The sequence below is a fragment of the Lissotriton vulgaris genome, chromosome 2_1, assembly GCF_964263255.1.
Source record: "Lissotriton vulgaris chromosome 2_1, aLisVul1.2, whole genome shotgun sequence".
In the NCBI taxonomy this organism is placed as follows: Eukaryota; Metazoa; Chordata; class Amphibia; order Caudata; family Salamandridae; genus Lissotriton; species Lissotriton vulgaris.
Genome location: NC_141687.1, coordinates 1,539,928,413 through 1,539,955,569, shown reverse-complemented (window position 1 = coordinate 1,539,955,569; position 27,157 = coordinate 1,539,928,413). Strand labels below are relative to the sequence as shown.

Sequence of the window (27,157 nt, the reverse complement as noted above, 5' to 3'; positions counted from 1 at the left end):
TGCGGAAATTCCATTCCGCACTTGTAGCAGGTTCCTTCAGGTCGTCTCCTCTCTTTTTGTTCCCTCCAGTCATTCTTCCATCGGTCTGTGCGATATCGGTTTGTCGTAAAGTGTGCGTTTTCGATTTCAACACGTTTCCCTCTTTCCATTTCCTTGGCATGTTCCGTTGCTCTCGCCTCCGCTCTCGCTAGTGACAGGATGTTCTCCAATGAGGTCGGCTCATTGAGTATTCTTGCTCTGAATCCTGTGTCACGACAGCCTTCTATGATCCATAGCCTTATTGCTTGCTCGTTGTCGAATTTGTCGAACTCACAATGTGTCACCAATTTTCTCAGCCTTGTTGCAAAGTCATCTAGTGTTTCGCCGACTTGTTGACATGCAATGGTAAATGTATATCGTTCGAAGTCAATGTTTCGTTGAGGGTCGAATTTGGTTGTTAGACATTTCTTTAGTTGTTCATATGTTTTTGTTTCTTCGGTAGGCAGGGTCACCAGAAGTTCTTCAACGTCATCCCCTGCTAAGTTCAACAGTAAACCTCTCTTCTTTCCGTCTGCTACATCTGTATCCTCTACATATCTTTCAAACCGTCTGATCCACTTCTCCCACCTTATTCCTGTTTGCGGCTCCGATAAGTTGAACGGTAGTGGTCTCCTGTATTGTGCGCTGGGCTTTGGATCTGCCATTCTTGCCTTCTTCCTTCTGTCTGCTCCTTTCTTTTATTTCTCTTTTTCTTCTTCTTCTTTTACTTTATTTTAACCTTTAACCTTTTCTTGTTTCTTTTTTTCTTTTGTCTCTTTTATTCCCTTTATTCTTCTTCTTCTTCTTTATTTTGCTTTATTTTAACCTTTAACCTTTTCTTGTTTCTTTTTTTCTTTTGTCTCTTTTCTTCCCTTTATTCTTCTTCTTCTTCTTTTGTCTGCTCCTTTCTCTTTTATTTCTCTTTTTCTCCTTCTTCTTCTATTGTTTTGCTTTGTTCTAGCTTGTTCTAGGCTTTCCTTGTCGTTTTCCTATGGTCGTCTGCCTCTTTCCTTCTTTAGCCTGTCCTTAAGATGGCTGCTCTTTATTTTCCCATTATTTCTTTTATGTTGTCCCCATCAAAATGGCTTCCTTTTGTTCACGCGAGACTTCGCTCTCAAAGTCTTGCTTTGCCTGTTCCTAAGATGGCCGCCGCGTGTTTTCCTTCTTTCTATTGGCTTTCCCGCCTGTCTCTAAGATGGCCGCCGGTGTTTCTTCTTCTCGCGAGACTTCGAGCTTCAATTTCTAAGCGCGAGGATCTCGCACCTCTGACTGGGCACTAGTGCTGTTCCTCCAATGCTCTTACCGCGCTTGTAGTTCTCTGTTGGACGCTGATCGGGGTGGGCTCCCGTGTAGCTCCTTGCGTCTCTCTGCCACCAGTGACGTTCGTTCTCGTGCACAGCGCGATCCTCACACGTGAATTCGTCACTTCCCTTCGTCGCCAGTTGTCGTGTCTATGCAGTGGGCCCCTTGCAGCATAATCACACGCGGGACACAGGTGGGTGCACTCACGATTCTTTATTTATCTTTTGCTCGCATCTGGTCATACACACGTCCGTCCCCTTCTCTGTCCTGGTCGAATCTGTCCTCTTCCTGTCCCCTGACCGGATGTGGTGTCCGGTGACCTGGTCACCTCCCTCTTGACCCACAGGGTCCTAATGTCCTACTTGTCAGGTCACCACACCCTCCTTACTGTGACACTCTGTCATGATGGTCCCACCCTTACCTCGGCTGGCAAAGGAATGATTAGGAAAGACAAATACAATTATTATAAAACGGTTTTATTATTATTTTATTTTTCAGTGGGGGGATGTTCCTCCACCATAACGGAGGAGCCCCCCCCCTGATTAAGTAGTAAAGTATCACAATGGAAGGCAGAGTGATGAGATGTCATTGAAGAGGGCGTTGCGAAATAAACCAGGAATATGATATTAGAATGCACACTACTGCATCTTTTTTTTCTTCTGTAAATGTCACACCACAAAAATGGGAAAACAGCACCAAGATTGGCACAGACCTCTCACTGCACTTATTTTAGCGATGGGGGCCTTCTTAACCTGCAATGGGCTAACTACCGACCGATCTCCCTCCTACCTGCTCTGGCGAAGGTGCTGGAGAAACATGTTCAGCATACTCTATCCACCTTTATTGAGAACAACAAACTGCTGCATGACTCCCAGTCCGGCTTTCGTGCAAACTACAGCACAGAGACCGCTCTGGTAGAGGTTACCGACGCCATCAGGGAGACACTCGATCATGGGGGAAAGGCGATGTTAGTCTTGTTGGACCTATCGGCGGCGTTCGACACCGTCCCTCACGCAGGCCTCCTCTCAAGACTCAGGGAGATTGGTCTGCGAGGGACGGTGCTGGACTGGTTTCAATCCTTTCTTGCCGACCGCCGACAGGTGATCTGGGCTCCGCCGTTCTCGGCCGAAATGCCTTCGCTGGAGGTGGGGGTGCCTCAAGGATCTATCTTGAGCCCCACCATTTTCAACATATATATGGCCCCTCTAGCGGAGGTAGCGGAGGCGTTTGGGGCCCGGGTCATCTCATACGCTGATGACACCCAGCTCTTGTTCACCTGCAGGAAGGGAGAGGTCTTCAACGGCGGCAGAATTAAGGACTGTCTGAGCGCAGTCTTTGCGTGGTTTCAGCGGCACAGCCTGAAATGCAACTCAGACAAGTCTGAGCTGCTCTTTTTTGGCTGTGCTCCAGACCCGGGCTGGAAGACATGGTGGCCCAGGACATGTTCCCCCCTGAGATACCATCTGCTCAGGTAAAAAATCTCGGAGTGGTGTTTGACGTTGATCTTTCTTTTCGTCCACACATCCTGGGATTAGCAGGGAAATGTTTCAGCATCCTCAAGATGCTTAGGAAATTTCTTCCTCTGCTTTCACTGCAGTACCGTAGGAATGTAGTTCAGGCGCTTGTGGGATCTCGCCTGGACTATGCAAATGCGCTCTTTGCGGGCCTACCTAAGTATCTGTTATCCAGACTGCAGACTGTTCAGAATTCGGCGGCCAGAGCCATCTATGGCCTGCCTAGGAGAGCCAGCGCCTCAGCGCTCTTAGCTAGGCTGCACTGGCTGCCAATCGCTGGGAGAATTAGATTTAAACTCCTCACTTTGGCGTTTAAAGCTCTCCATGCGATCGGCCCTTTCTATCTGAGGAAGCGTACCGCTTTCTATGTGCCACGGAGGTCTCTGCGGTCGGCGGAACTGGCCAAAATGGAGGTACCTGTGGTCAAACGTGTCCGGATGGGAGGTCGCTTCTTCCAACACGTCACAGCCTGTTTGTGGAACGAGCTCCCACTTTCCCTTCGGAAAGCGAACAACCTCCTGGCTTTCAGGAAGGAGTTGAAGACTCTGCTCTTCACCAAGTAACCCGCGGTAACTGTAGTGTGTTTGCCTTTGGTTTTTCCTGTTTCTAGGGGCCTCTTTGCCAAAGCGCCGGGACACCCTTTTGGGGTAGCCGTGCGCTCAAAAAGTTCGGCTAACATTTCGGCTAACATTAACCTGTTGAACACATTCCCTTACATTAATCAATAAGTCAATGTTGCCAATGCCGAGCAAGTCGGTACAGGCTGGAACCCCGCTCTTACCTCATGAATCCACTGCCACAGTCAAGGCTAAATTTGAACAGTGATTCCTCAGTTGTGCTGAGGGGCTGCACTTTTAGAAAATGCTAATAGAATCAAGGTTCTTTCAATTTTCTCATCTTCAAATACAATGCCATCCTACTATAAAGTATATTTGTCCATAGGCACTGGTCTTAAAGACAATTTTAGTTGCATGCTGAGTTTAAAGTAAAACATATCCCTCTACGGATGCCTCAATATGGCCCACAATATCCAGTGTGTGCACAGTAAACTAGCCACGCCCCCAAAAGACGGAAGTGGACGGGGTGATAGGCGTTGATTAAAATATCGGTTTCGTTTGTTGTTTACATAGAGTAATATTAGCAAAGACATCAAAGAAAAGAAAAGGAAAAAGTCAAGAGGTTTCCTTCACTGATAGGTTCCCTACCTGTTGCTTTTTAAGTTGTTTTTCAATTACACTGTCATCATCACATGGTGTGGCATGTAGATTCTCCTGCAGGTCCTGGGTCTTCTCAACCCTCACCATCACCTCCTTTCGATGCACCTCAAACTTGTCCAACAACGTCATGAAGTTCTTCAATAGAAAGAGCCTGAAATAGAGAAGAAAGCGGTCAGCCCCAATTACCTACTCAGTGTTTACCAGAGGACTAGAAGGAAAAAAGCAGCCATGGGAACTGTTGTAATCATGTGAGCATAATGAACCAACCGAGTGTGTGAGTGAGGCAGGAGAGTCCAACCTCAGAGCAACAGTTTTTACTAAACAGATTTGCAAAAAGCCATAAGTTTTGAATGCTGCTTGAAGAGAAACACATGATATAGTACAATACTAAGGTTATGAATGATATGGATGAGCAGCAATTCATGTGTGTGCCTAAATGAAAATTATATGCAACCACTTCGGGCTGGGCCACTAAGCCTCCTTCAGCCCAACCATCCCAGAAAACAGGCCGCCGGCCACCAGAATACTGAAGGTCATCCTGTAATCTGTTGGGCCAGCTCGGCAAGTAGACATCTTTGCATGAACCTCCTACTCCGCCAAGGTGTCATTGTTTACTCACCTCATCTCAACGTAGGTTTTAACATATTCAAATTTGTCTGTAAGAGTTTGCACTCGAACTGCTTCTTTATTCAGTAGTGGGTCATAGCTCTCCATCCACAAGCGTCGCTTCATCTGAAAGGACGCTATAACGTGGTTAATCCGCTGCACTTCTTTACCTGCATTCTGCAAAACAGGACCAAAGAAATGTAATCCGAAATTTGCTGTATGAAACACCATGGCGATGCTCCCACAATAGGGTGATAGATGTATTAAGTTGGCAAATCCCAGTGCCCTGCAGCGCCTGCATTTAAAATCTGCTAGTCATGACCACTGTAAATTGCTCTACTTTGTAAATTAACTATGGGTCATATTTATAATTTTTTCACACAACGCAGCAAGTCACCTTGCTATGCTGCTTGAAAAGGAGAGGGCAGGAATGCGCCATATCTATCGAGGTGTGATACATTCCTGCCTCGCCTTGCGCTGGCGCACTTTAGGCTGCCTAGCGCCAATGCAGGAACCCGCGGACCATGGTGCAAGGGACCCTGTATTGTAGACAGGATTGTTTTCATGCAGGAACAAATATATTTTTGCAAAAAAACAATCCTTTGAGGCTTTTTCCTCTTTTTACTTGTGCAGCACACATACAAAGAGGAAAACATTAGGAGAAATAAAGATATTTCTCGTCGCTATTAGCATGTTGATGCTTTCCCAGGCCTACCACCCATTAATTAGCAAACAAAAGAAAATATGATGTGATATAATAGGCATACAAAATATGACATTCTAATTTCAATCAGTGCCCTTTGTTAGCCGAACCTTGCAGACACCTGCTTCAAAAATCTCTCACTTCTAAAAAATTAATCTGCGTCATAGAGCACCAAATATGTTTTCAATTAAATCCCAAATTGAGAACAATATCATTCAGCATTTTTCTCTTCTTTTTCATACAAACAGTATAATCCAGTATTTAATTGATTGTTTTCAATAACCATGGTACTCATTTACAAGCCGTTTGCGACACTGGTGCATAATTGTTTTGACGCACCATTAGCACAATGAGCTTGCCCATATTTCTAAGGTCACGTAAAGTCACCCTGAGTGACTTTTCATGGCTTTGTAAATATGGGCCCCTTTTACGCATTACTCTGCGTGAAAGGGGCCTTCCATCAGTGTTGCTGTGAGTGTTCCCACTCAACATCCATGGAAACTCACACATTCCCAGATTTCCAAGGTCTTGTGAAGCTGGGAATGCGTCAGATACCCTACTCCTCCCCAGGGGAGGAGTAGAAGTGGCACAACAAGGAGAAATACCTGTATTTCTCCTCGTTTTTTCCTCTTTCTATGCACGCTGCATTCTGCAACACGCACAGAAAAAGGAAAATTCCATCAATGATTGTTTTTTGTGCAGAAATGTATCCCATCCTTGACTAATACAATCATCCCCGCAATGCAGGCACCCTTGCAAAATGACAGAGCGGTGCCTGGACTGGCGTATGGCAGCCAATTGTGTGCCAGTGCAAGGTAAAGCACATAAATGTGTATCATAATTAATACAATGCATCCATGTGCTTTGAAACGAACGCAGCTGGGTGCAGCAAAATGGCTTGCGGCACCCGCTGCATCATTTACTCGAAAATGAGGCCTTTATTTCTGCTCTAAAAATTCTAAATCTGAGATTTCCTTCTACAGTGAAAATGATGAGCACTAGGAGCTTTCTGTAATCATTCTGCATTACAGCTTACTCTGACAGCATTATTTATATACAAAACAATGTTGAAGTTAAACACATAGTGGAACTTGTAAAAACTATCAATGTGAGAGTTGGGTAAACAAAACTAAGGATTTAAGGGAATGTGCAACAATTTTTGCAACATCTCATGAAATTCCATGAAACATTCATGAAATGTGTCAGGGTGAAATGTGTTTTGCCAATGATTTTGTTTAGGGGCGCATGGGCCTCGTGTAAAAGAACAATTTAGTGAGATACCAGCAGTAGGCTGTTTAAGCCAAAAATGTCTCTCAGCAAGACATTTCTGTGAAAACCAGTCTTCTGCGGTCAAACATTGGTCAAAATTGTGTAATGAGAAATTTCAAAACATTTTGTAAACTTCATGTAACACAAAATTTGGAAAGTTTGCAAATTTCTCCTATGCCATTAAAATGATGCCCAGTATTAAGAAGATCTCCTTAAACTACTGGTGAGTGATGCCAAAGAGACGCAAGCATGCAACTAAATTCCTTTGCTCATGTGTGCCCGAGGCTTTGCATGCGAGCTCATACCTTCTCCCCAACAGGAGTGTTACATGCAAAGGAAGAAACTAAACCAGAAAATTGAGAGAAAGACACTAAGGGCCAGATGTAGGTAGGCGTTTACCGGGTGGTAAATTTACCGATAGGTAAATTTACCGAGTATGTAAAATACCGAGTCGGTATCATTACGGATTCCGGTAAATTGGTATGTAGGTGGGACTCTTCTGAGTCCCACAAGCAGTACAAAATCGGTATTTTACCATCAAATACTACTTGATGGTAAAATACCGTTTCTGGTGTGCATGCACATGTGTGCATGCACACCTATGCCATATGACAGGCAGACCTGCCCTTAGGGCAGGTATGCCTGCCACATGGCACCCGAGCCTCTTTTGGGGGTGCCAGAGGGTGTCAAAGTGACACCCCCTGCACCCTTGTGACAGTCGGTATTTTCCGATGTGGTAAATACCGACCGGTAAATGCCCAATCAATCCTATGGGCTTCAAAGCCCATAGGAATGAATGGGCATTAACTGGTCGGTATTTCCCGCATCGGAAAATACCGACTGTTTCCGATTCGGTAATTGCACATCTGCATTTACCTACATCTCGGTACTTTTATTTTCCGACCTCTGAAATACCGAGTCGGTATGACTCGGTATTTAAGAGGTCGGAAAATAAAATTTACCTACATCTGGCCCTAAGTCAGAAAATTGAAGTGCAAAGTCGGAGGCAGGGATGACTGTGGCAAAGCTGAGGATGCTACACATCTCTGTCTGATAGCAGAAGACACACACAATGAAGTATCTTTCATTTCAGTATTCCTAGCAGAGGACAATTGCACCAAAATAGTAAGGTATAGAAAAAATATATTTTCAGGCAACTTTTAGTGCTTTGACCTTCTTTTATCTTAGTTTTTTCTTTATATGGAAAATGATCAATAAAATACATAGTTAGAAAAGGATAAGTAAGAACACGTTTTTGGCTCTACCCAGATGATTTGAACATCTTTTAGGTTATTTGAGATCCTCAGGTGCTGGTAGACCAAGGAAGAAAAAGATCGACCAGGTATAAAGGCTGCAGAAGGTCACATACCTGCAGTCTTTTTATATGATCAATGACCGCTTGACGTGTGCCGGCCTCTACATCTTCAGCGTAGAGCCAGGCCTCAAAGAGTTTAACAAACTCTTCCGCATTTGCAATACTGGGGGCAGCAGCTTTTGTTGTTTTCTGTACCCTGTAAAGAAAATAGAGTATACAAAAAAATTATGCATCAGTGAATGTTTTGAATCAACCAAGCAAACCAACGGACATTTTGTGAATGCAGGTGGGACAAATGGAAATAAAGCCTAAATGTACCCCATGACTGTGCGAGAAACCAGAACAGCAAAAAGGGTGAGGGGTGTGGTTAATATTATGGGTGAATCTCAAACTCAATGTGCCCAACTAGAACCTCAGATGTGGGCAAATAAGGCTGGAACTGTTCTGGAATTGATTTTTAACCATCAGACAGGGATCTTGACCAAGTTGCACTTTATTATTGGACTATTGGCTTGCATGCAGCTGCTCTTTGACTGGCGTAGCAAATTGGACAAAAAGCGATGCAGAGATGAGCAGCCTGAATGAGTACAAATGGTTGGGGTTACACACCACCCATCATGTTTTTTACGTACCAGAAAAAATATCACAGGCCAAACTTTAAATCTCAAGTACTTCCCACCTATGCTCTAATCTAAAAACATACGGCCTCATTGATGGGGTTTTGTGTAGGGCAGAGCAACAAGGCACCTTGCTGAGCTGCCCTATGTCGAAGTGAAAGGGCAGAAATGCACCGTATTTATCCAATGTGGTACATTCCTGTCCTGTCCCCCTGCACTTCAGCCACCTCGGCAGCCTAGCGCCAACGCAGGCACCCTTGCACCATGGTGCTAGGGTTCCTGTGTTGTCAGCAAGATTGTTTTTGTGCAGGATTAGGTACCTTCCACGACAAAAACATTTCTGGTAGGCTATTTCCTCTTTCTATGTGTGCTGTAGAAAAAAACAAGGAGAAATAAGGGTTTGCCTGGAGTTAAAGGTGAGAAGCAGGCTTTGGAATGTGTTTTCAAAGCGATGAGCGACAGGCCAGGCAGGAGGAGCTATGGGGGGAGAAAGGATTCAGTGCGACAGATCTCTTGGCAGAGAGGGAGGGGGAAACAGGTTCTATAGTCAGATTTGAACTAGTTCCAAAGGTTGGAGAGAATGATATTTAGAAATAGAGTAATGTATACACCATCCCCTACACAGGCAACTGTAAGGATTTTTAAAAAAAAATGAAAAGGTTGTGATTGTTCTATTTCTTGAATATTTATTTGTAAATGTTAAATGGTCTGTGCAATAGCACAAATTGTCTGAGGCAAAATGTGTATTTTCACACTTTGCTAAATCGTGATGTGGTTATTTTGAATAAGCTTTGGTGCAATTCCGGAAGAGGGTTAAAGATCTACCACTGCCCCCAGGGCTTAGACACCAGAACTGTTTAGGACTGTTTCAAAGCCTCGGCTTAAATTAACCCTGCTGCCTGTGCAACTTGTTGAGAATGCCTGTTCCAACAAATGTCAATTATTTTATTATATTGTAAACAACACATCTCTAGAATTGTTTTTTAATGACTCGATCAATTAGGACAGGCGATGTTTGCTAGAGCTCTTTTAAACCAAATATGTCTGCTCTGCACACAGGATCTCCCAGTATTAACACAGAGCATGAGGAAACGGTTGAAATGTTGTAAGGTACAAATATTTAAGGGCAGAGTTACAATGAAGTCACGCAACGCAGCGCAGCTGCTAAAAATGTTGCACTGCATCGTGTGACAAGGAGGGAGAAGGAGTGTACCATATCTACAGAGATATGGTTCTCTCCTCTCCTCTCAACTGGCATCGGTGCTGATTTCAGCTGTCATGCGCCAGGCATACACCATAGCACCATAGCGCTAAGGTGCTTGCCTGAGTCTAGCATAGGTTTTGTACAGGAAGGGTAGCCTTCCTCTACAAAATACTATGCCTAGCAAGTTTCAAGAATACACGGGGCAAAGCTTAGAGACCGGATACACCAAATACAAAGACAGTCTCGAAGTAAAGGCTGTAGCTGGAGAATGGGGGAGAGCATCTTCAGCAAATACTCCAGAGACCATTTAAACAGGCTCTGGGGGGTGCCTAAAAACAGGTGGGCCGGTAAAAAAACAAAACTGGGCTAATAGAGCCAAACAGTGTAAGCTTTTAATCAGTAAATTAAAGAAAAATCTGAATTTGTGCTACAAGTAGGCTTAATGATAAACTGCCTCAGAATCAGTCAGCCCCCAAAAATGAGTTGCCAGAGAGCTCATTATCCAACACAAACCCCCAATCTGAGGATTCAGAGATGGTGTTTTTCAAGAGCGTCAGAAGGTACCGGCGAAAATAGAGAGATTTAACATTATAGAGTATGATGAAGAATTCATATTTGTTAACTTAGAATGTGTAAACTCATCTGATCATTGGTTTTTAGCTATTCACTAGGCAGTAGAAATGCTCATAGAGTGGTTGTTACATGACGCGGGCCGAATGACTTCTTTTAGCTCTGCTTCCATGGGCAGGGTATTGACAACCCCTTGTTCACCAGATGAACACCCTGCAATGTGTTTGGTGCTATGGAATTTTATAGAAAACTTCGCCAAACTTTTACAGAGCAAAGCAGAAAAAGCAGCATTTGGGACCTTCAGAATAGTTGCTTTTGTTGTTCGGGGTCGCAAAGGGGGGATTTTCAGACCTTTAAAGCGTATCTTTTACAGTAAAGTCATAGGAAAAAAAACAGCAGTATTTGCTCAACTTTAACGCAATTGTGCCAACATGAATCTGGCAGCTAGCATCACTGGGTTACTAATGGATCGCAGCACTACCAACATGGTCATCCTGTCTAGAGAGGTTGAAGCCCATACTGCGCTTGAAAAATATCTCCAAACAGTCTGATAGGCTTTGGAGAAGTGTCTTTTTTTAAACTATTTTGCCATCACTGTAAAAGTTCTTTCCTACAGCAGATCGTGGAAGTACTTCACATCTGGCGAACCTGTGAAAAGTAAAAGGGTTTACATTATCCACCATGAAATTCACTTTTAGGGTATCTTGAAACTGTAGGGTTTTCTAGAGGCCAAGTACATGTGCGTCCATTGCGATCACATCTACAACACACAGACAGCTCATCAGTGTGAAATGCATTGTAAAATGTATCAAAGGGACGGTTGCATCATAGTTGCTGCTCAGAAGATTAGATTTCCTAGATGTAATCTATCCATTCACTCGCAAAACTGCTTGAACATACACTGTGGTTATTGAGTGCATCCCTCAAACAAACTGTGCAGGATGCGGGCACTACACAACCGCCAAACATGAATGCAAAGGTATGAAATACCCCTGTTGTTAGGAGGTATTCCCTCTGTGATCAGAAAAATGTGTTACATAATAAAGGCTGGTCCCAGACCAAAATAGAAGACTACATAGTATTTGATATAGAGTGTACCCAAGAGCCTGGAGTTCACAAGCCTAACTATATTTTTGTGCACTATCTAACTTCCGATGGCAACTGGGAGTTGGAAGGCCCTTCTTGCGTGAACAAATTCCTTGCACATTTATACAGATAAAATTCAAAGGGTATACCCTGATGGCCCATAACTCAAAAGCATAGGACTTGTTCTTTATTTTGCAAAATATGATTAGGGGAAAGATGCCTGTAGAACTCATCACCCAGGGCTCCAAACTGATGCTGGTAATGGCTGTACCTTTACATATCAGATCAGAGACAAGCAGTAGGCATCGGGGTTTCCAAAATGGCGCATTACGAGGCCTCAAAGCAAAAATAAATTGATACATACTACGCTCTCTAGGGTATATGCTTGAGACCCAAGTTCATTGAAGTCAACCCCGCCAGACAACAGCTAGCCAAACTGTGCCTCAATTCCTAATGGGAAAAATTCACACAGCATACAACTTTGTCAAACACAATCATCATCACAGATTGTAACAAACTGTTTATATATCTTTTTGTGCCGTGTTACAAGGTGTCCAGCTGCGAATTTATTGGTGATGAAACCACAGCGCCGTGTTGGAAATAAACAAAAGAGCACCCCACAACATGTAACAATATAAACATCTTCATAGTCTGTATCACAACCTGTCACGCTCGGTTAGAGCTTTACAATGTGATCGATAAACTTCAGGAATGGTGTCTGTATCATGATATTGACTGTTATTTTTCTAAGTAAATTAGGGGATGAAGATCCCCAACTCTGTGTTTCTCTAGGCCGTTTGACCTGCGAGCAAAAAAAGGATGAGTACATAGTCAAATTCACGACATCCAGTCCAAAAACCAATTCTTACAGAACTTCTAACAATGCAGTATGTATGGAAGCCAAAGGCATCACTTTAAATCGAAACAACAGTGTCAAAATCAGTTTTGACAGTCTAAAGGATCTCTTGAACAAATACTTTACCTCGAGCAACAGTGAAAATGATTAAACAATCATTGTAAACCAACCTAGCACAGTCCGGTCCAAAAAACGGTGGGAAATTACAACCCAGCCATTGCATAACACCTTACGCATAATGTTTGATAAAAATGGTCCTGACTGAAGACTACAAACCCTACCAGTTATTGAAGGTGCATTAGAGTCTCGCAACTCTAACTATAGATACCAGGCTGCAGCACCTGTTCTCCTGCGTTTTAGCAGCCCCTTCAAATTGCAGGAAGAGTTATTTTATAAAGAAACTATTAGAAAATACTCCCAGTGTTTTATCCCAAACCCCTAACAATATTGTTTGTCTTTATTCGTGCTGGCAATATCTTTATACAGAACTATCCCTAAGGTTCCCACATATCAAATGTATAGTTGGCATACCAAATAATCTTAACAACGATGCATTGTAATCTACAGACCTTGTAAGCTTGGTGAGTGTAGACAACCTTATGGGTGAAGGTGGGGCTCACCCTGACATAGAGAAAGCTTTTACTCAATATTCACACCATCGCAATCTAAGCATAAGCATATGTTACATCCTGCAGAACTTGTTTTAAAAGGGTTAGAGCAGTCGTTCTATAGCTCTTAACACCTCATACCTGCTTTTATTTAAACACCCCCGAGACAAACAACAGATATCCATTATAGCTAAACAGGTGTACCCTGGAAACACCCAGTTTTTCTTGGAAGCCTTTAAAGACGCTACCGAGAAACCCTTATTGGTAGTCTTAAAACTTAAAACCCAATACTCTAGAAGACTACACACTGTGTGCTGGTATTTTCCCACCTGATCGCCCTGTCACATACACACTTAAAGCCAAGCCCAAAGCCTATAAAAATAATCTTTAAAGAGTCTCCCATAACATTTACACTCCAGACCTTATAATACCTGGTACTGACCATGTCAGTGTGTCTACTCCGTAATCTAGCCCATCTAAAAAGGCTAATCACAGCTATCCCCTAGCAAAGAAAAGCCATCCTGTGTGTGGCTTCGGAGGATTTACTGGCTGCCATTTCAGAAATCTCCCTAAACACCTTAAAAGGTAAGGTCCCTATATCAGAGCGCCAGTTCCGTGTTTTGAAGAAGAAGCGCCACCTCATGAAGACGCTCAGTAATAAAAAGGCTTCCCTCATTTCTAAGAAGAAACTGGTAAAGAAGTTGGGAGGTTTTATAGGTTCTTTGTTGGGCATAGCTATACCGCTAATTACCAGCCTCCTAAACGTAAGTGATGGATTATGCTCAAAAGATGTATTTGGTACCACAGCAGCAGCTGGAACAGCTGAGGACATCTACGGGTGATGCCTGGGATATCCGGAAAAATGAGACTCAGCGCCTGAATGTCGAGAACAAAGACATTTTACACTACACTGATTTTTTTTTAATCCACTCTCTGCGGATCTTTATTCGGTTTTAAGATTAAAGTAACCGTGGCCTCTGGCTAAGAGATGGGGGCGGTTTCCCCATCTATATAAATTTCATTGAATAGGTCTTTTAAAACTGGGGCCACTATATCTATAATGCAGAAAAAACCTCAACCGGGAGACCGACTGGTCCAGCTGCCTTTCCCCTTGCCATTCTCCTACACTGTGGTCTGATCTCCTCCTCCAGAATATCTCCCTCCAAGGCCCTCCTCTGTTCATTTGTTAACTGTAGAAGTGTCGTCATTTTTAACCAATCCTCTATACACTCCCAGCCAGGTTGTATATCCTCGCTTTATAGGTTCCTCATATAGCTTTGGGCTTCTCCGCATATATTTGCATTGGCAAACAGCACTTCTCCTAGCTCCCTACTGATTAAATCCTGTATTGTGTTTCTTGCCCTATCTGCTTTAGCCTTCCAGGCCAACAGTGAGCTACATTTCTCATCATAGGCAAAATGTTGAAGCTTACTCACTTTCCTTCTGTCAAGTATATTTTTATCTAGCTGTGCCTGGAATTCTGCCTGCAACCTCTCCAATTCTCTACTAAGTACAGACACACTATCTAAGACAGGGGTCTCCAAACCGGTCCTGGAGGGCCGGATCCATGCCAGATTTTTTGGATATCCCCATTGAGATACATGTACTTATTTTAAAAATCTGGCATGGATCCGGCCCTCCAGGACCGGTTTGGAGACCCCTGATCTAAGCCATCCGTCGAGGTCTTCTGCAGATCCCCTTCTTTTACTTTAATCTCTCTAATTCTATTCTTATTGTCCTGCTTTACCACCCGCCTTTTTCCCACCATTATAGACCTTAAAACCCCCCTCAGATATGCTTTAAAAGCATACCAGACTATTTGCTCTTTTGCAGAGCCATTATTGGACTGAAAATAGCGTTTTGTTTTTTTTTGCCCAGGTTTAAGTACCACTTCCTCGTCCAATAATATAGTCCTATCCTGTGTCCACCTCCTCTGCCCCTCTTTTTGATGGAACCTCAGGGACAAGGCCACCACAGAATGGTCTGACAGGATCACTGGGATATGGGTTACCACTTCCGCATCTGCATTCAGCTCCTGATCCAGCAGAAAGTAGTCAATACGGGAGTAGTGCCTATAATTCTTACTATAGAAAGTAAAGTCCCTAACTTCCCCCATCTTGCTATGCCAGATATCAATCAAATTGAATTCCCTCATCATACTTTTCAGTCTGGCAAATTTTTTGGAGGACTAATATATTTGACTCTTAATGTTCTATCTAGATCCTTATTCAGGACTAAATTAAAATCTCCTCCCAGTACTATCAGGGTCATTGTCTCCAATACATAGGATTCTAGCTTCATTAGGGCCTCTGGGTTATCATTGTTTGGCCCATAATATACAGCACACACTAATTGCCTACCTTGAATTAATAGGGGGGCCACTAACCATCTACCAGAGAGATCCGATTCATATTTAACTACCCTTATTCTGGAGTTACTTCTGATAATAAGGGCCACTCTACTAGTGCTCCCCCTCTGGTCTGATCACACTACCTCCTGGACCAATCGTAACTTACTGAAGCATTGTCTACACTCACTCCTTTCCAGATGGGTCTCTAGCAGCAGTATAATTTGTGCCTCACTATTCTTTAGGAATTCTGTTACCCGGGACACCTTCTTCCTAATTCTCAACCCATTCACATTCCATGTTAAGACGTTAACTACGTTAGACCTATCCATAGTTAATTTCCCACACTCTGTTTCTGTTACACTGCTTCATCTCTTTCAGCACAGAACCTTCATTTAACTTCCCAACCCATATGGACCAAAACGTGCCCTTCATCCCTTTGGAGGATAGCATAATGAAGACTAATTTTTTATCTTTTCTCCCTATGCACCCCACACCCGGGAAACCTCCTTTCTACTCCCTGAGCGATACAATCTGCCCTTTGTGACCCCCCTTCCGGAAGAGAGAGAAATACGTGAAATTGTATCAAGAAAAGACAGCCTAAAAATTCATAGCGAGGTTATGTCCAACACCTATACTTTATCATACAATAAAGAAAACTACAAATATTACATAATCTAGAAACTCGTCCCTCCAAGACTGATTTAAAACCTTACGACAAAGCAGGTCTTTACTCCAGCACTCTTCAAAACTTTAAAAAATGTTACAGGCATGGGAATGCTGAAAATAAATACAGGATGACTCTAATTGCCCCTGACTGTGAACAACCTCCACCACCCACTTCAATGCCTAAAGAACCTCCACCATCCTCAGACATCATTGTTGAAGAACTTTAAAAAAATATAAGTCAAAGGTACAGAGGGACCACGCAAATGTTGCTAAGTAAAATGTGAGCTTCTGAAGAGACCTGTCCTGATCAAATGAGAGAGGCAAATTCTTCTACATAGGTCAACCGGTTGTTCATCCCACATCTACGACCTAATCAAAGGTCTCACACACCCCAAAACACTATCGCTCTAGAAAGCACCTAAAGGTGAGAACAGTTTCTGCGAGCCTCTGCGGAATTCAATATTCCTTTGATCATCATCGATAATGCTGAACACAGGCGGCTGTTTGAAAGTTTGAAAGACCAGACTTACAGCCCACCAAGTACTCCAACACCTGTTGTTTTTAACCCCTCCCTAAGATGCCATCATCCCCTTTCTTTCCTTGGCTATGCGATTCTTGGAGCACCGAGCCTCTGCCTCTGGAACCTAATAAAAAGACATTGTCCAAAATGAACAAGTGGTTAAATGTCTGGTGTTTCTTCTGACTTTTGAACCCATGTATACATGTGCCTGTATTCGTGTGTATAGTTTTACCATAGTAAACATTTTTACGTTTTTCTTCTTTTTTATCTTTAGTAGGTTTATCAGTCATGCTTGTACTACGATAAATCTGTATTGTAAATAAACCTTTTAACTTTTCAAAGGATTTCTGTCATCTTTTAAAAACATTTTTAATGTGTGTTCCTTGTGTCAGAATAAAGATATTGAGTCTGCAGTTTTGATTCTTCTATTTTAGACAGTCATGATTATACATAAGAGGTATTACATGACCTTAGACTTTTGACAAACGGCGTCATCTGTTTTAACAGTGCTTGATGTAGACCTAGAGTTTTCTTTCAAATATATTACATAACAATACTGTCATTGTCAACTAGGTTGTTCCAATATAGATTAAAAAAATCTAAACGTCATACCCTCAGACCTTATACTAATAAAATGTATACAATGCTCCCGCATGTGATGGTGAGAGAATCCTGTACCAGTATTTTGTAATACTTCTCCTCACAGCAGTTTTCTTTACGTACTTAATATAGGTTTTGTATAAATACTATGCTAGGGGAAAGCCACTGTGCTTTCAAAACACTGTAACTTTGTCTTTATCTGATAACAGGGTGGTCAGTGAGCTCCTTCCATGTAGTGCGGACTTGTGTTAAAGACAAATGTGTGGGGTCTTTCAGACCCTATTTTACCAGGTAGACTGTCGCTAGTAGAAAAAAACCTAACAAGTATTTCTTTGCGTTTTTATGTCGGCTTAAGAAATCCCGAATCTGAACAGCGTCCATTTTACAATATTTTAAAGATAGTGAAATAAAATCTGCTGGGCGTGGTTGATCTGAATGACATTGTTGAATACAGAGAATACAACCACATTCACAATTCTAGCCAAGGGCTGAATAAAATGTATTCCTGCTTTCAGATTTCTATTTTTGATCAAGCTGTAGTGGTTGCCGTCTTCCATGTCAAGGTCAGATCAAAAGCCTAAAGCCCAGATATTCCCTGATAAAATTTGCATCCCCAAAGCTGGGTATGAATGGTTTTGCAGGAATCACAGCCCCATCATGAAACAGCGCCATGTATTTGATGTCTTAGTATTTTTGAAGTTGAAAAGGTTTGAGGTATAGAGACCGCTAAAAGCTGTGTTGTCAACAAAACCTATGAAAATAAGTTTCTGTAGTTGCCCTAAAAATAAAATTTGCTGCTGGGTTAATCTGGTACTGGCTAGGATGCTGAATATCTTCAGAGCTACTCTTTCAACGGTGTACTTGGTGTTCAATAACTGTAAAGCTTCGGCGTGAGCCAGCCTGACATTTGGGGATACTTTCACTCTCTTTACAAACAAACTAGCAGACAGTATGAGTGCTTGTTGTGGTTAAATTTGATCTTCTGTTCAATACCGCTGATGAGCAATTTATCTTGGAAGAAAAGTTCTAAATGTATACACCCGAGGAGGTCAAACTTTCTACTGCCAGCGGCGTAGCTTGCTCTTTTTACAAAACCTCGATTGTCACTGTCCAGCTCCTTGTCTTCAAAATGTGCATAAATATCCTTGTTGTAGAGCCCTGCTGAAAGCTGTGTGTCCAGCGCATTGCGACTTTAATTTAGAATACTCTTGATGTAAGTTCAGTAGGCATACATGTTATCACTTTGTGTAATGAGTCGATTGCCGAGGGTAATGTCCTCCTGATTAAACATGGTCGTGATGGGGTAAGCGATCGTCGCCACTTTAGGGGCAGATGGTATATTGGCACAGTCTGCTTTTACGATTTTACAAACACAATGCAGCAGAGTACTGTTAAGATCCACAGTCATATCCGTGGACCCTGACATAAAAGACTCTATCACACCAACGGTGTCAAAGTGGCTAGAGGTGAAACTTCCATGAAAAAACTGTTTTGGATACTGGTCTGAGTAGGCTTGAGAGAAAACAAGTCAAACTCTGAATCGGCGCATCCTCATAATGCACACTGTACAAAGACCATGTTTCAGAATGTTGCTTCATAAAAATTAGTTATGCTAGCGGGTGTTATCTTGTTCTTCAAGGCTCTCTTCTGCCTTATGGATTTGAGCACTTTTTGAAGACTGCCTCCTTTTTTTTGAAGGAGCCGGCATACCCCTACACCTCAAAGATATTTGCTTCCTTTTAATAATTGTGCTTGGCCTGTACAAAAGTCCCCCTCCTACTTGGGGTTGTTTGTTCATGTGTTCGGCAACAGAAGAAGTCACAGATCTCACCACATCGTGGGCAATGTGTGAGGCCGCTGCTTTCACATGGGTTTTTGCAATTTCATAGCCTTTTCTCCAGAAAGCAATAGCTCTTTTAAACAAACTACAAAATAAACCTCCAAGTCTCACCGGTATATAACAGGGCCCCCTGAAAGAATGGTGGCCCTCTATATGGTCTGCGGCTGACCAAGGCGGAATGTAAACGGGCGGAAAGATCATGGAGGGTAGCGTATGTCAGTCAGGCCAGGGAACTGTTTTTAGAAAAGAGGCGGATACATCACAGGCTGATAAAGAAATCGAAGGCGGCCTTTTATGCAGGAAAAATCCTAGGGGCAAAGAACTCGGCTAAGGAGCTCTTCTGCATTTATAAGTCCTTGACAACTATAGAATCATTTGCAGACCCGGAGAACTGTTCGGTGGAATCATGTGATCGTATCGCCGACTACTTCTCTATTAAGGTTGCAAAGATCTACTCGACCTTCCCGAACCCTCCTTCTACAGGGGTAGAGCTTGATGTAACATCTGGGGGCACGGAGAGCCTGGGGCCTCTTACAAATTTCATCACGCCCCCTCCTGAAGAGCTAATCAGGATATGTTTTTCTGTAAAATCTGGCTCCCCTCTTGATCCGGTGTCCCCTAAACGTTTGGGGGACAGCCTGGAGGTCCTGGAACCCTACATAAGGCATGTCCTGGATGTCTCTTTTAAGACTGGCATGTTACCTAGGGGATGGAAACAGGCAGTGGTGCTCCCCCTTCGGAAGAAACCTCATATGAGTTTTGAGGTGTTAGAAAATCTGCGGCCCATCTCTCTCCTGCCTTTTATGTCTAAAGTGGCTGAGAAGGTGGTAAATGCCCAAATTATGGAATATGTGGAGGAGGCAGGGCTACTCCACACCACGCAGTTCGGCTTTAGACCTCGCCATTCGACGGAGTCTGCCCTACTGATGGCAACAGAGCATCTGAGACAGGGTGTAGATGAGGGGCAAACGATGGCCTTGATCCTGTTGGACCTCAGCGCGGCGTTCGACACTGTAGCACATTCCACCTTGCTACAGTGTCTGAGCAGAGGTGGCATCGCTGATACAGCGCTGAGGTGGATCCAGGCCTTCTTAACTGGCAGGGGCTTCCAAGCGAGGCAAGGAGATTGCTACTCTAAAAGGGTTCCTTTGGGCCAGGGTGACCCTTTTTAACCTGTATGTAGCGCCTGTTTCCTCCATTGTAGAGAACCATGGCCTTCAGATAGTATCCTATGCCGACGATACGCAGCTGGTCATCTCCCTGTCGCACGCGCCCTGTCTTGCGGCAGATAGTTTCCGGTCATGTATGAAAGATCTTGCCGACTGGATGGCTATGAACTGTCTGAAACTCAATGGCAGCAAGACAGAGGTGCTTGAGGTGGGGAGAGACCAGTCTGCTTGGTCGTCGGCTTGGTGGCCATCCTGTCTGGGGCCGACCCCCACCCCCTGTCAGGAGGCAAAAAACCTGGGGGTGTGGTTTGATGCGGGTCTCACCTTTGGGCCCCAAATCAACCGTGTGGTGGGTATGTGCTTTGGAGTCTTAAAAAGGCTGAGGAAAATTCTGGAACTGCTGCCCACGGAGGCCCGCAAATCCCTGGTACATGCATTGGTGACCGCAAGGTTGGATTATGCGAACCTGCTGTACCTGGGGGCACCTGGGAAAAGTTTCGGTCGCCTTCAAGTGCTGCAGAACGCGGCAGCACGCCTGATCCTCAGGCTGCCCAAAAGGGCGCCCTCGAGGGAGGCCTTGCAGAGGCTACACTGGCTCCCCGTGAGGAGCAGAGTAGAGTACTTGGCCCTTTGCACCTGCCATCGTATCTTGAATGGCAGGGCACCTCGGCCACTGCAGAGCCTGATTGAGCCCTATGAACCTGCTCGAGCACTAAGATCTGCGGGTGGGGGACTGTTAAAAATCCCCAAGGTGAAGAAAGCCCGCATGGGAGGTAGATCGTTCAGGTATTTAGCGGCAAATCATTGGAACAAACTTCCGGTGGAGCTGCGACTAGAACCGGCAGAAACTAGGTTCCGTGCTAAATTAAAAACATACCTATATGTCAGGTAGACTGCCCGCCCCTCAGTTAAAATCCCAGCTTCCGCCTCTCTCACCATAGCGAGGGGACACGCCGGTGTGCGTAACTCAGCGCTTTACAAATGCCCCTATTATTATTATTATTATATCCAGTCTGGTGTCCGTAATAGTTCCTGTACAGAGCAGGTTGTCATATGCTTATAAGATCACCATAATGACTTCTTAATCGTTGTTGTAAAAAGGTCTTTGTTAGACCCGTCTGCTTCTGAGAGTCCCCTCACCACTATGATTTCTTTTGTTCCCCTGTACCTCCCAAAATTTGTCGCTTTTCTTTGTCTACCAGGACCTTTTGTGTGCTGTTTCATGGGGCTAGATGTTCCTTGACGCCCAGTTGTTCACAAGGTTTTTGGCACCTATTTACAAGACACCTGGCAAAACCTGTGACAATATAGACTGGGATTGGCAGCCTGTATGTATGGCCTCAAAATGGTGGCCATCCCTTTTCCTCATGTGAGTGACTCCCCTTGGAGCCTCCATGAACCTTGACCTTTCAAGGTTTTGGCGCCCTTTTACTTGGCGCGCATTCCTGACAGGAATTAGTTTATTTTCCTCAGGTACACAAAATGGCTGCTCTAGAACCCCAGTATGGTGGCTGTTAGGGTCCCAAATACCTCTTAGAAGTGCCATGTCATTGGCTTAGCCCAAAGAAGGTTCTAGAACCTACTGGCACGAGCCAGCACCTCAGGGCACTGGCTATATAAGGTCCAGTCCCTGGTGGCCATTTTAGATGACCAGAAGACTAGATAGGATAATGACGTTCCAGATCTCGGTGAAGAAGGAGATTCCAGACTTGACACCAGATTGACACCTGCCCTGTTGACCCCTGAGGCGGCTGGTAGTGCGGACAGTAGAGCAAGCAAGGGTCACTGGCGTGGATCCTGACTGGCGTCCCAGTCAGCTGTGTGTGCTTTGACCTCGCGCCTACAGCGCCTGCCTAGCAATTGCCTCGTTACCCCCAAGAGACTGTGGCCTTGTTCGTGTGCCTCCCCCCCCCCCCCCCGGTGGTGAATTACGACAGACTCGGGTCGCGAGGCGAGAGCAAGATCGCCGCGACCGCGAGCGTCCTCTGTGCCTCTTTGTGACAGGCGCCTCCAGCGAGGAGCGAGGACGTCTCCGAGCTCCACCGGCGTAGAGTGCTTCCTGCGCAGACTGAGGTGAGGTGGTGCGCCGGGGCGGGTAAAGGCCGGCCTTCGTTGGGCGGGACTTCTGTCTCTGCCCCTCCCCAGTGAATCGGCGGCTGTAGCTGTGGGTGGGAACCATCCCTGTTTGAGGAAGTCGGAGGGAGGTCCGTGGAGCCCCTGAGAACCCGTCGCTGGTGAGAGAAGTGCTGAACCCGACTGAATCGCTTTCCGATTGCAGCCGATGTGAGGTGGGCCCGTTTCTTCAGGTGGGAAGCGGTGATATAAAGGAACTGTGAACCGGCCTTTATTTGACTGAGCGCGAAGTGACCTCTTCGGCAGCCCCGTTCGTCAGTCTACAGACTTTGAACTGGTGCCGCCTGAGTGCTAGCAGTGGTAAAGCCTCTAGGCGCGCTTAGATCCCACCGGCAAATAGAGATCTCAACCCGGTGGCAGCCGAGTGTAAATGAAGTGTTCACTGTGTTTCCTTGCCTTTTAGATACACGCGCATAACCCCGTGTGATTCTTAAAGAGTCCCAACACCCCTTTTGTGCCCAGAGAAGCCTGTGTATAGGATTGGTGAAACCATCATAAACTGTAAGAGTTATCTTTCCAACTTAAAGTGCATTGCAAGTGTAATGTTCCTGAAGTAATTAATTGGTGGCAGCGATACCAGAATGAACATGTGGTTGTTTATTTAAATGAACCAGTATTTATTCTGCTAAACAAAAGTGATATTTATTCTATTTATTGATGGTATTTATTCCTGATATTTATTCTATTTATTGATGATATTTATTCCTGAGCATATTTATTGTATTTATTCCAAAATCGAAACCCAGCAAATTGTGGCCAAAAGAAATGTGTATGTGCTGTCCTAATTGATCCCCATTCACAACAGAGAATTTTTACATAAAGGAATCGTATTTTTCTACAACAGTGGTGTGGTGTCCTTCTTTTTGGTGGTTGTACAAGGAGATATTATTGGATCAAAGCCGGCTTAACACGACAGCCTTCACTTGCCTTGACACTTGAGCCAAGCTACCCCCTTTGTGCTGGGCTTGCCCATCGCAGGTCCAACATAAAATTGGTGCTCAGCGGGTGGGATCACGAGCCGTGCTTGTTTTGGACCCCATAATAATTCCGTATGCACCACAGGTACACACCCGGAGTTTTCTCCCAGCGGCCCTCCAATTCAATATTTAGATTTTTCCAAATTCTCTTCTGGAGGTGGGTAGAGGTGACCCTCAGAGTTCCTATCCTTGTAACCTACTTCGAGGTGATTGTCCACACATTTCACTGACAAGATGGAATTCGATATGTCAGAGCTGGAGACCTATACTGTGGCGCAGCTCAAGGAGTTCTGTCAGGAAAGGGGAGTGTTCGTTAGGCGAGGGGCCAAAAGGGAGGAGCTCCGTATTAGTCTGCGAGCCTGGGTGGAAGAGCATCCGGAGGGAACGGTAGAGGAGGAGGAGTCAGACAGGGGTACTGTCGTTGAGAGGACTGCGGAATGTCCCCTGGGGGTGGGTGATATGATAATCAGCCCCAATGTAGCCTCACGGGAGGGCAGCAGTACATCAACAGGAGGGTTGTCAGAGACCGAGTTAGCTGACAGAAGAGAGGAAAGACAATTGAGGTGGGAGTTAGCCAAGCTGGAGATGGAAGGGAAGAGGATGGAACACGAGCTCAAGCTACGAGAGCTCGACCTCAGGGCCCATAACATCACTCCGGAGGGTGTCGAGTCTAAGGAATTTGCCAGGGAGCTCAGGCCTCACTTACCCAAGGACGTGGTAGCCAGTTATACCGCTGGAGATGACATAGCTAAGTGGCGGGCAGCCTATGAGGTCTCTTTAAGAGCCCATGGGATCCATGAGAAGCATTGGGGTGGTGGATTGTATCGCTACATGCCTCCTACAGGTAGGGATGCCCTATTGGCCCTAGACCGGGAGGATCAGGTAGACTACCCCGCCATGAAGGTGGCGCTCATCAGAAAGTTTGGGTTGACCCCCGAGAAATACCGGCAGAGGTTTAGGGGCAGTCACAAACTGAGCTCACAGAATTGGGTTGACTTCCTGGATTATGCCAAGAAAGCCCTGGATGGGTGGGTCCAAGGTAGTGAGGTGGAAGACTATCGAGGGTTGTACAATCTAATACTCAAGGAACATCTACTCGAGAAATGTCTTCCCGAGCTGAGGCAGCACCAGGTAGACAGCAAACTTACTTGCCCCCGTAAGCTTGCTGAGGAGGCAGACATTTGGGTAAGTACCCGAGTGTCCACGAAGGGGACGGGAGGAGATTCTCAGAAGTCCGGACAGGGCGCTCCCCAGAAGAAAGAGGGGGAGATAATAAGAAACAGGAGTTCTCCAAAGGCCCCCAAAATAACTTTAAGGGGAAATGTTTCTTCTCCAACTCTAAGGCTAGCCCACAAAAGAACCCTAATCCTGGCCAGAGTCAGCAGCCAAGGGTTGTCCATTGCTTTGAGTGCGGTGGTGTTGGACATTATAAGGGAGACGCGAAATGCCCAAAGAGACCACCCCCTCCCACTGGAGGAAAGGCCCCGGGAGTTGCTAGTGTAGCGCTCGGGGAGGAGATGCCCTTAGTTAAGGGGAGGGAGTGGGCGGGTGTCACCTTAGTGTCCCTGGGTGATCGGGAGGTGGTTCCAAAGATCCAGGTGCCCCCAAATACTACCAAGTATGGGCAAAGGGTCACCATCAATGGCCATAGAGGGGAGGCTCTGAGAGATACAGGAGCCAGTATGACTATAGTCAGGAGTCATCTGGTGTCCTCAGAGCAGGTGATTCCAGGCGTACTTCATCCAGCCGCGATGGCTGACGGCAGAATGAGCCACTATCCCGTGGCTGAGGTTCCCTTTGAGTGGGGAGGGGTTGCAGGTTCACTTCGAGTTGCCGTAAGCCCCGCCGTGCGGGTCGATTGTCTGCTGGGCAATGATATCTTCTCTTTCTAAAAAACAGTATTTATCATTCTAAAAATACGATTAAAAGGCGCAAATAATTGCCGAGATGAACATATTAGTTTTTGTTAATTCTTTTTCACTTGAATAAGACTTTTTGAAATAACGTGAAGTGTGGGTTTCTCTGTTTTGTAAAACACATATTGGGCCCTACCCCACTTCTGTCCATTGGGCCACACCCCCCAGTTTTTCAAAGTTTAGAGCGGGTTGTCACCCGAGTGGGTTTGGACTGTGACCTTTACGGTCCTTTTTCCTTGATCATTAGATTAATTCAGTGTCAGGAGAAGAATCTCCTGCAAAAGTATGTCAGAGAACGAGACGTTGTCCTTCACAGAAAGCCACATCAAAAACCTAATAGCTTCTAATCCCTTCTCAGGTCTTTCACTTAGCACTACAGCAAAACACCAAAACGAGGCAGATAAACTAACTCGCCTTCAAAAGAAACATATAAGAACTGAATTACATGGGTATTTCCTTCTGCAGCACCTCCAGGCTGGCACCATACCGTGGGTTCTACAAGTTAAGAACATCCCTGTGATTTTTGTCGAAGACACTGAATATAAAAAAGGTTTCAGCTGCATTAACACAAAATGTAGCAGAGACCTTATGGTTCACACAATAGAGACGGCCCAACGCTTATGCAGTCAGGAAGAACAGGAGATTGCGGATTTAATAAAGGCCATTGCTGATAATAAGACAGAGACTGAGGCTAAAGCCCTATTAGAGAAGATTGAAAAGGAAATACAAACCTTTAAAGATATCACCATCAATACTAAAACCTCCCAATTCGAAAGAGATTCGAAGTCATTCAAACTAGACCAAGTGTATCCGTTCTTAAAGGAGGACTACTACACAACGGCCGAGTCAAGAAGGGCCTTAAATTCCTACCAGGGAAGATCAAAAACAAGGTTCACTACCTTTTCTTCTACCTCGTCGTCGGGGTCTTCACCCGAGTCAAGACAAGGTAGACAAGGTGGACAGAATAAAAAGGGTTTCAATCAGCCTTTTTTAGGGAAGGGCGGCCAGCAATCGGTCCGTTTCAAACAGCCATGGGAGATGCGCACGAGAAACAGATACTACAACAATTAGACACCTCCACAATTGTAAATCTTTCAGACAAAACCTTAACCACAGACGAAAAAATGATTTTGTGTTTGGGTTTAAAATTTGTCCCCAGTAGAAGAACCGACTTCACCAAACTAAAGTTGGAGGCAATTGATTTTTGCAGAAAAATTAAGTTGAAAACCTTCTTCGCCGGTGCTGAACCCACTCCAAGCAGTGAAACCACTGGATTAAGGGTCAAATCGAAATTTTTGCCAACAACAAATATACCTAAACAAATTTACGCCTTCGAACAGGCGGTGTTGTCGTCACTGACAAAATTGGAAACGAGTAAAAGCTTCATTCACCATAATATCAGTAAGAGCCAATTGACGGCCATCCAGGATCTCAAAGCGGATACTTCAATCATAATCAAGCAGGCAGACAAGGGGGGTGCAGTGGTAATTTGGCCTCGACCTATGTATTTATCAGAAGGCAGGGTACATGTAGACAACAGGGAATGGTATAGACCTGTAAAAGAAGACCCGGTTTTTGAAATCCAAAATAAGATCGCTAAACTAACTAAAGAAGGACTAGAAGGAGGATTCCTGGGCCCTAAAGAGTTCGAATTTTTAAACAAAAAATCACCAAGAACGCCTGTCCTATACTTTTTGCCAAAAATTCACAAAAACCATCAGACACCTCCCGGAAGACCAATTGTCTCCGGATGTGATTCAGCATTGGAACCTATTTCCAAATATATTGATTTCTTTTTGAAACCGTTTTTACCACAGGTAAAATCATACCTAAGAGACACGATTGATCAATAAGCTACAAGACATGACAGTTGACGTGGAAACTGAAGTGATGGCCACAATGGATGTCAACTCGTTATACACACAGATCCCACAGGATGAAGCCCTAGAAGTCATGAAATTTTATCTGGAGCAACGGGAGAGACCCCATAGGGTCCCCACTGCTTTCATCATATCATTGGCAGAAATCTCCTTGAGGAGTAATTAATTTAAATTTGAAAATGAGTTTTTTATTCAGATCAAAGGCACGGCCATGGGTTGTC

The 27,157-nt window shown here is 44.6% G+C and overlaps 1 pseudogene across 1 annotated transcript in view; it reads right to left on the bottom strand.

The window, feature by feature from the left end:
- LOC147732869 (uncharacterized) overlaps positions 1-27,157 on the bottom strand; it is a 212,401-nt pseudogene that overhangs the window by 102,632 nt on the left and 82,612 nt on the right. Inside the window, exons 4-6 of the transcript XR_015308690.1 lie at positions 7,999-8,140; positions 4,671-4,834; positions 4,040-4,202 (exon numbers count right to left, since the gene is read on the bottom strand). The product of XR_015308690.1 is annotated as an uncharacterized LOC147732869 (transcript). The remainder of the gene's footprint in view (positions 1-4,039; positions 4,203-4,670; positions 4,835-7,998; positions 8,141-27,157) is intronic.